We start from the raw sequence: 9,990 nt of genomic DNA, 5'->3' as shown, positions 1-9,990 counted from the left end.
GGAACCTGTGGTGTGTGTTATGTTAATAAATACTGTCATGCAGTAAACTGATGCTGTTCTGTTTTGAATTTGTTTATGATTGTGGTCAATTCTCTCAGCCATCAGATACTTTAGTCTTCAGTTCACTCCCAGTTTGAAATTGCCCATGTGTCCTGTTGACAGCTGCCAGTGTGCATACTTCCCTCTCATACTGTCCCAAAATAACCTTTTTCTGGCTCACTTGAATTTGCCAAATCCAATATTTAAATTAAGTTTTTAATAAAAGTTCATGCATATGACATATTAAAATATGCCAGTACCCAGTATGGTCTTGTAATTTTAATGTGACCATTTCATAAAAGTTGTGGAGAAGCTTAATTTTCTATTATTTCAGCCCAGTGTTGCTAACCCCCTTGGCAATCTTCATGGCCTCTTGCGTTAATGCTTATTAAAAGACATGACCAAATTTGGTGTTTTCCTACTCGGTATGCATCATAGTATGTCATGTGTCAAAACTGAACAGCTTACCCATTCCAAACCCCCTCTTAACACTATTTTACCAGTGCATAGCACCGGCCCGGCCGCGACCTTGTTGTAATTGGTGCAAACTTCACCAGCCATGTGCTTTTGTGTTCTCAGGGCATCGGCACACACTAGGCTACACATTGTTGTTTTTTGAAAGAAAGAAAGAAATGTTTTATTTAACGACGCACTCAACACATTTTATTTATGATTATATGGCGTCAGACATATGGTTAAGGACCACACAGATTTTTTGAGAGGAAACCCGCTGTCGCCACTACATGGGCTACTCTTTCCGATTAGCAGCAAGGGATCTTTTATTTGCGCTTCCCACAGGCAGGATAGCACAAACCATGGCCTTTGTTGAACCAGTTATGGATCACTGGTCGGTGGAAGTGGTTTACACCTACCCACTGAGCCTTGCGGAGCACTCACTGAGGGTTTGGAGTCGGTATCTGGATTAAAAATTCCATGCCTCGACTGGGATCCGAACCCAGTACCTACCAGCCTGTAGACCGATGGCCTAGCCACGACGCCACCGAGGCCGTTTTTTTTTTTTTTTAAGTGTGGTGGATATTTTAATCAGCACTAATTAGCATAATAATTAAGGAAATATAGCATGAATGCACCGTGGATACCAACCACTTTGCATAAAATTAATAGAAATACAAGACAGAGTAATGTAAATAATTGTGTATTATGGAATGGATATATCAGACATTATAAAAATATGGCATATGGTGTCATGAATATTAGACTGCCTGGTCAGGATAAACACAAGCCAATTAATGTACACAGGCTTCGATACATGATTCATGTCAAATCAGTCACTTTACCAAAATCTTTTGATGTTTCTCACAGTTTGTCTGTCAATATACACCACTTATGTCTAGAGCCACATGTAATCAATAATCAAAGGCAGCACTGTAGAAATATGGTTGCAAAGAAATGTTCAGGCCATGGTATATATCCAGATTGCATTTTATAATAGTTCAGGTAAATATATACGTACATACATACATACATACATTCATACATACATACATAGATACATAAAAAATTATAACATATATATATATATATATATATATCCGAAAGAATTCACCGAGTGTTCACAGTTTGTTGCCGACAGAGTTATAGTTCAGTTCGGGGTCGAGTAAGTTTTTTGAATAGGCCCAACTTCTGACACAAGTCTAGATTCCATGTGTACTTGCCAGTGCACCCTGGAGAAGCTAGTCTGTGGTCTTCATTACTACTGTCATTAAACATCATTAGAAGCATACCACAATGTATAACTTTGGAATCATTCATGTCCATTTTTGCTTTCAGGAACTCGCCTGCCTGTGTAACACCTCCAGTTGAGATCCGTATTGGTCGGAGAAGTCTAATGTCACTGGGAATTCCATCCGCATCCTTGACGATGTATGACTGTCCATCACAATGGTGTACCACAGCGCTGAACTCTTCTTGACTAAGTCTCTTGGTAACTGGTATGTTGTCACCTTCAGGCTTAAGACACTTTGTTTTAGTAACACCTATAGTTCTTTTGAACAGACATTGGTGTCCCTTTTGAAAGGCACCCTTGTTGTGCAGGTTTTCTGTTGGATTTTTCTTTGGCTTCATTGTTAGCACACTGGGTGTGGTATATTCTCTTAGGATAAGCCAACTGTGAACTTTTGTATCTCTTAGCATGTAGCAGTCTTCAGTGGAATGGAACCTGTGGTGTGTGTTATGTTAATAAATACTGTCATGCAGTAAACTGATGCTGTTCTGTTTTGAATTTGTTTATGATTGTGGTCAATTCTCTCAGCCATCAGATACTTTAGTCTTCAGTTCACTCCCAGTTTGAAATTGCCCATGTGTCCTGTTGACAGCTGCCAGTGTGCATACTTCCCTCTCATACTGTCCCAAAATAACCTTTTTCTGGCTCACTTGAATTTGCCAAATCCAATATTTAAATTAAGTTTTTAATAAAAGTTCATGCATATGACATATTAAAATATGCCAGTACCCAGTATGGTCTTGTAATTTTAATGTGACCATTTCATAAGGTTCTGCTGTCAGTACTCCCCATTATACAACAGCAAACATTTGGAATGTCACCTCCATGTTATAACTTTGTTCAGGTGAACTTGAGTTGTGGAGAAGCTTAATTTTCTATTATTTCAGCCCAGTGTTGCTAACCCCCTTGGCAATCTTCATGGCCTCTTGCGTTAATGCTTATTAAAAGACATGACCAAATTTGGTGTTTTCCTACTTCGGTATGCATCATAGTATGTCATGTGTCAAAACTGAACAGCTTACCCATTCCAAACCCCCTCTTAACACTATTTTACCAGTGCATAGCACCGGCCCGGCCGCGACCTTGTTGTAATTGGTGCAAACTTCACCAGCCATGTGCTTTTGTGTTCTCAGGGCATCGGCACACACTAGGCTACACATTGTTGTTTTTTGAAAGAAAGAAAGAAATGTTTTATTTAACGACGCACTCAACACATTTTATTTATGATTATATGGCGTCAGACATATGGTTAAGGACCACACAGATTTTGAGAGGAAACCCGCTGTCGCCACTACATGGGCTACTCTTTCCGATTAGCAGCAAGGGATCTTTTATTTGCGCTTCCCACAGGCAGGATAGCACAAACCATGGCCTTTGTTGAACCAGTTATGGATCACTGGTCGGTGGAAGTGGTTTACACCTACCCACTGAGCCTTGCGGAGCACTCACTGAGGGTTTGGAGTCGGTATCTGGATTAAAAATTCCATGCCTCGACTGGGATCCGAACCCAGTACCTACCAGCCTGTAGACCGATGGCCTAGCCACGACGCCACCGAGGCCGTTTTTTTTTTTTTTAGTGTGGTGGATATTTTAATCAGCACTAATTAGCATAATAATTAAGGAAATATAGCATGAATGCACCGTGGATACCAACCACTTTGCATAAAATTAATAGAAATACAAGACAGAGTAATGTAAATAATTGTGTATTATGGAATGGATATATCAGACATTATAAAAATATGGCATATGGTGTCATGAATATTAGACTGCCTGGTCAGGATAAACACAAGCCAATTAATGTACACAGGCTTCGATACATGATTCATGTCAAATCAGTCACTTTACCAAAATCTTTTGATGTTTCTCACAGTTTGTCTGTCAATATACACCACTTATGTCTAGAGCCACATGTAATCAATAATCAAAGGCAGCACTGTAGAAATATGGTTGCAAAGAAATGTTCAGGCCATGGTATATATCCAGATTGCATTTTATAATAGTTCAGGTAAATATATACGTACATACATACATACATACATTCATACATACATACATAGATACATAAAAAATTATAACATATATATATATATATATATATATATATCCGAAAGAATTCACCGAGTGTTCACAGTTTGTTGCCGACAGAGTTATAGTTCAGTTCGGGGTCGAGTAAGTTTTTTGAATAGGCCCAACTTCTGACACAAGTCTAGATTCCATGTGTACTTGCCAGTGCACCCTGGAGAAGCTAGTCTGTGGTCTTCATTACTGTCATTAAACATCATTAGAAGCATACCACAATGTATAACTTTGGAATCATTCATGTCCATTTTTGCTTTCAGGAACTCGCCTGCCTGTGTAACACCTCCAGTTGAGATCCGTATTGGTCGGAGAAGTCTAATGTCACTGGGAATTCCATCCGCATCCTTGACGATGTATGACTGTCCATCACAATGGTGTACCACAGCGCTGAACTCTTCTTGACTAAGTCTCTTGGTAACTGGTATGTTGTCACCTTCAGGCTTAAGACACTTTGTTTTAGTAACACCTATAGTTCTTTTGAACAGACATTGGTGTCCCTTTTGAAAGGCACCCTTGTTGTGCAGGTTTTCTGTTGGATTTTTCTTTGGCTTCATTGTTAGCACACTGGGTGTGGTATATTCTCTTAGGATAAGCCAACTGTGAACTTTTGTATCTCTTAGCATGTAGCAGTCTTCAGTGGAATGGAACCTGTGGTGTGTGTTATGTTAATAAATACTGTCATGCAGTAAACTGATGCTGTTCTGTTTTGAATTTGTTTATGATTGTGGTCAATTCTCTCAGCCATCAGATACTTTAGTCTTCAGTTCACTCCCAGTTTGAAATTGCCCATGTGTCCTGTTGACAGCTGCCAGTGTGCATACTTCCCTCTCATACTGTCCCAAAATAACCTTTTTCTGGCTCACTTGAATTTGCCAAATCCAATATTTAAATTAAGTTTTTAATAAAAGTTCATGCATATGACATATTAAAATATGCCAGTACCCAGTATGGTCTTGTAATTTTAATGTGACCATTTCATAAGGTTCTGCTGTCAGTACTCCCCATTATACAACAGCAAACATTTGGAATGTCACCTCCATGTTATAACTTTGTTCAGGTGAACTTGAGTTGTGGAGAAGCTTAATTTTCTATTATTTCAGCCCAGTGTTGCTAACCCCCTTGGCAATCTTCATGGCCTCTTGCGTTAATGCTTATTAAAAGACATGACCAAATTTGGTGTTTTCCTACTCGGTATGCATCATAGTATGTCATGTGTCAAAACTGAACAGCTTACCCATTCCAAACCCCCTCTTAACACTATTTTACCAGTGCATAGCACCGGCCCGGCCGCGACCTTGTTGTAATTGGTGCAAACTTCACCAGCCATGTGCTTTTGTGTTCTCAGGGCATCGGCACACACTAGGCTACACATTGTTGTTTTTTGAAAGAAAGAAAAAGAAATGTTTTATTTAACGACGCACTCAACACATTTTATTTATGATTATATGGCGTCAGACATATGGTTAAGGACCACACAGATTTTGAGAGGAAACCCGCTGTCGCCACTACATGGGCTACTCTTTCCGATTAGCAGCAAGGGATCTTTTATTTGCGCTTCCCACAGGCAGGATAGCACAAACCATGGCCTTTGTTGAACCAGTTATGGATCACTGGTCGGTGGAAGTGGTTTACACCTACCCACTGAGCCTTGCGGAGCACTCACTGAGGGTTTGGAGTCGGTATCTGGATTAAAAATTCCATGCCTCGACTGGGATCCGAACCCAGTACCTACCAGCCTGTAGACCGATGGCCTAGCCACGACGCCACCGAGGCCGTTTTTTTTTTTTTTTTTTTTAGTGTGGTGGATATTTTAATCAGCACTAATTAGCATAATAATTAAGGATAGCATGAATGCACCGTGGATACCAACCACTTTGCATAAAATTAATAGAAATACAAGACAGAGTAATGTAAATAATTGTGTATTATGGAATGGATATATCAGACATTATAAAAATATGGCATATGGTGTCATGAATATTAGACTGCCTGGTCAGGATAAACACAAGCCAATTAATGTACACAGGCTTCGATACATGATTCATGTCAAATCAGTCACTTTACCAAAATCTTTTGATGTTTCTCACAGTTTGTCTGTCAATATACACCACTTATGTCTAGAGCCACATGTAATCAATAATCAAAGGCAGCACTGTAGAAATATGGTTGCAAAGAAATGTTCAGGCCATGGTATATATCCAGATTGCATTTTATAATAGTTCAGGTAAATATATACGTACATACATACATACATACATTCATACATACATACATAGATACATAAAAAATTATAACATATATATATATATATATATATATCCGAAGAATTCACCGAGTGTTCACAGTTTGTTGCCGACAGAGTTATAGTTCAGTTCGGGGTCGAGTAAGTTTTTTGAATAGGCCCCAACTTCTGACACAAGTCTAGATTCCATGTGTACTTGCCAGTGCACCCTGGAGAAGCTAGTCTGTGGTCTTCATTACTGTCATTAAACATCATTAGAAGCATACCACAATGTATAACTTTGGAATCATTCATGTCCATTTTTGCTTTCAGGAACTCGCCTGCCTGTGTAACACCTCCAGTTGAGATCCGTATTGGTCGGAGAAGTCTAATGTCACTGGGAATTCCATCCGCATCCTTGACGATGTATGACTGTCCATCACAATGGTGTACCACAGCGCTGAACTCTTCTTGACTAAGTCTCTTGGTAACTGGTATGTTGTCACCTTCAGGCTTAAGACACTTTGTTTTAGTAACACCTATAGTTCTTTTGAACAGACATTGGTGTCCCTTTTGAAAGGCACCCTTGTTGTGCAGGTTTTCTGTTGGATTTTTCTTTGGCTTCATTGTTAGCACACTGGGTGTGGTATATTCTCTTAGGATAAGCCAACTGTGAACTTTTGTATCTCTTAGCATGTAGCAGTCTTCAGTGGAATGGAACCTGTGGTGTGTGTTATGTTAATAAATACTGTCATGCAGTAAACTGATGCTGTTCTGTTTTGAATTTGTTTATGATTGTGGTCAATTCTCTCAGCCATCAGATACTTTAGTCTTCAGTTCACTCCCAGTTTGAAATTGCCCATGTGTCCTGTTGACAGCTGCCAGTGTGCATACTTCCCTCTCATACTGTCCCAAAATAACCTTTTTCTGGCTCACTTGAATTTGCCAAATCCAATATTTAAATTAAGTTTTTAATAAAAGTTCATGCATATGACATATTAAAATATGCCAGTACCCAGTATGGTCTTGTAATTTTAATGTGACCATTTCATAAGGTTCTGCTGTCAGTACTCCCCATTATACAACAGCAAACATTTGGAATGTCACCTCCATGTTATAACTTTGTTCAGGTGAACTTGAGTTGTGGAGAAGCTTAATTTTCTATTATTTCAGCCCAGTGTGTGTTGCTAACCCCCTTGGCAATCTTCATGGCCTCTTGCGTTAATGCTTATTAAAAGACATGACCAAATTTGGTGTTTTCCTACTCGGTATGCATCATAGTATGTCATGTGTCAAAACTGAACAGCTTACCCATTCCAAACCCCCTCTTAACACTATTTTACCAGTGCATAGCACCGGCCCGGCCGCGACCTTGTTGTAATTGGTGCAAACTTCACCAGCCATGTGCTTTTGTGTTCTCAGGGCATCGGCACACACTAGGCTACACATTGTTGTTTTTTGAAAGAAAGAAAGAAATGTTTTATTTAACGACGCACTCAACACATTTTATTTATGATTATATGGCGTCAGACATATGGTTAAGGACCACACAGATTTTGAGAGGAAACCCGCTGTCGCCACTACATGGGCTACTCTTTCCGATTAGCAGCAAGGGATCTTTTATTTGCGCTTCCCACAGGCAGGATAGCACAAACCATGGCCTTTGTTGAACCAGTTATGGATCACTGGTCGGTGGAAGTGGTTTACACCTACCCACTGAGCCTTGCGGAGCACTCACTGAGGGTTTGGAGTCGGTATCTGGATTAAAAATTCCATGCCTCGACTGGGATCCGAACCCAGTACCTACCAGCCTGTAGACCGATGGCCTAGCCACGACGCCACCGAGGCCGTTTTTTTTTTTTTTTAAGTGTGGTGGATATTTTAATCAGCACTAATTAGCATAATAATTAAGGAAATATAGCATGAATGCACCGTGGATACCAACCACTTTGCATAAAATTAATAGAAATACAAGACAGAGTAATGTAAATAATTGTGTATTATGGAATGGATATATCAGACATTATAAAAATATGGCATATGGTGTCATGAATATTAGACTGCCTGGTCAGGATAAACACAAGCCAATTAATGTACACAGGCTTCGATACATGATTCATGTCAAATCAGTCACTTTACCAAAATCTTTTGATGTTTCTCACAGTTTGTCTGTCAATATACACCACTTATGTCTAGAGCCACATGTAATCAATAATCAAAGGCAGCACTGTAGAAATATGGTTGCAAAGAAATGTTCAGGCCATGGTATATATCCAGATTGCATTTTATAATAGTTCAGGTAAATATATACGTACATACATACATACATACATTCATACATACATACATAGATACATAAAAAATTATAACATATATATATATATATATATATATATATATAAAGAATTCACCGAGTGTTCACAGTTTGTTGCCGACAGAGTTATAGTTCAGTTCGGGGTCGAGTAAGTTTTTTGAATAGGCCCAACTTCTGACACAAGTCTAGATTCCATGTGTACTTGCCAGTGCACCCTGGAGAAGCTAGTCTGTGGTCTTCATTACTGTCATTAAACATCATTAGAAGCATACCACAATGTATAACTTTGGAATCATTCATGTCCATTTTTGCTTTCAGGAACTCGCCTGCCTGTGTAACACCTCCAGTTGAGATCCGTATTGGTCGGAGAAGTCTAATGTCACTGGGAATTCCATCCGCATCCTTGACGATGTATGACTGTCCATCACAATGGTGTACCACAGCGCTGAACTCTTCTTGACTAAGTCTCTTGGTAACTGGTATGTTGTCACCTTCAGGCTTAAGACACTTTGTTTTAGTAACACCTATAGTTCTTTTGAACAGACATTGGTGTCCCTTTTGAAAGGCACCCTTGTTGTGCAGGTTTTCTGTTGGATTTTTCTTTGGCTTCATTGTTAGCACACTGGGTGTGGTATATTCTCTTAGGATAAGCCAACTGTGAACTTTTGTATCTCTTAGCATGTAGCAGTCTTCAGTGGAATGGAACCTGTGGTGTGTGTTATGTTAATAAATACTGTCATGCAGTAAACTGATGCTGTTCTGTTTTGAATTTGTTTATGATTGTGGTCAATTCTCTCAGCCATCAGATACTTTAGTCTTCAGTTCACTCCCAGTTTGAAATTGCCCATGTGTCCTGTTGACAGCTGCCAGTGTGCATACTTCCCTCTCATACTGTCCCAAAATAACCTTTTTCTGGCTCACTTGAATTTGCCAAATCCAATATTTAAATTAAGTTTTTAATAAAAGTTCATGCATATGACATATTAAAATATGCCAGTACCCAGTATGGTCTTGTAATTTTAATGTGACCATTTCATAAGGTTCTGCTGTCAGTACTCCCCATTATACAACAGCAAACATTTGGAATGTCACCTCCATGTTATAACTTTGTTCAGGTGAACTTGAGTTGTGGAGAAGCTTAATTTTCTATTATTTCAGCCCAGTGTTGCTAACCCCCTTGGCAATCTTCATGGCCTCTTGCGTTAATGCTTATTAAAAGACATGACCAAATTTGGTGTTTTCCTACTCGGTATGCATCATAGTATGTCATGTGTCAAAACTGAACAGCTTACCCATTCCAAACCCCCTCTTAACACTATTTTACCAGTGCATAGCACCGGCCCGGCCGCGACCTTGTTGTAATTGGTGCAAACTTCACCAGCCATGTGCTTTTGTGTTCTCAGGGCATCGGCACACACTAGGCTACACATTGTTGTTTTTTGAAAGAAAGAAAGAAATGTTTTATTTAACGACGCACTCAACACATTTTATTTATGATTATATGGCGTCAGACATATGGTTAAGGACCACACAGATTTTGAGAGGAAACCCGCTGTCGCCACTACATGGGCTACTCTTTCCGATTAGCAG

The 9,990-nt window shown here is 39.4% G+C and overlaps 1 long non-coding RNA gene across 1 annotated transcript; it reads left to right on the top strand.

The window, feature by feature from the left end:
* The first annotated feature begins 1,833 nt into the window (after nt 1-1,833).
* Nucleotides 1,834-9,434, top strand: LOC121366753. Its single transcript, XR_005957218.1, has 4 exons — nt 1,834-1,991; nt 4,126-4,286; nt 6,420-6,580; nt 8,719-9,434. It is a non-coding gene; the product is annotated as an uncharacterized LOC121366753 (long non-coding RNA).
* The last annotated feature ends 556 nt before the right edge of the window (nt 9,435-9,990 follow it).

This window comes from Gigantopelta aegis, unplaced genomic scaffold, assembly GCF_016097555.1.
Source record: "Gigantopelta aegis isolate Gae_Host unplaced genomic scaffold, Gae_host_genome ctg6988_pilon_pilon, whole genome shotgun sequence".
NCBI lineage: Eukaryota > Metazoa > Mollusca > Gastropoda > Neomphalida > Peltospiridae > Gigantopelta > Gigantopelta aegis.
This window is presented reverse-complemented; position numbering and strand designations above follow the sequence as displayed.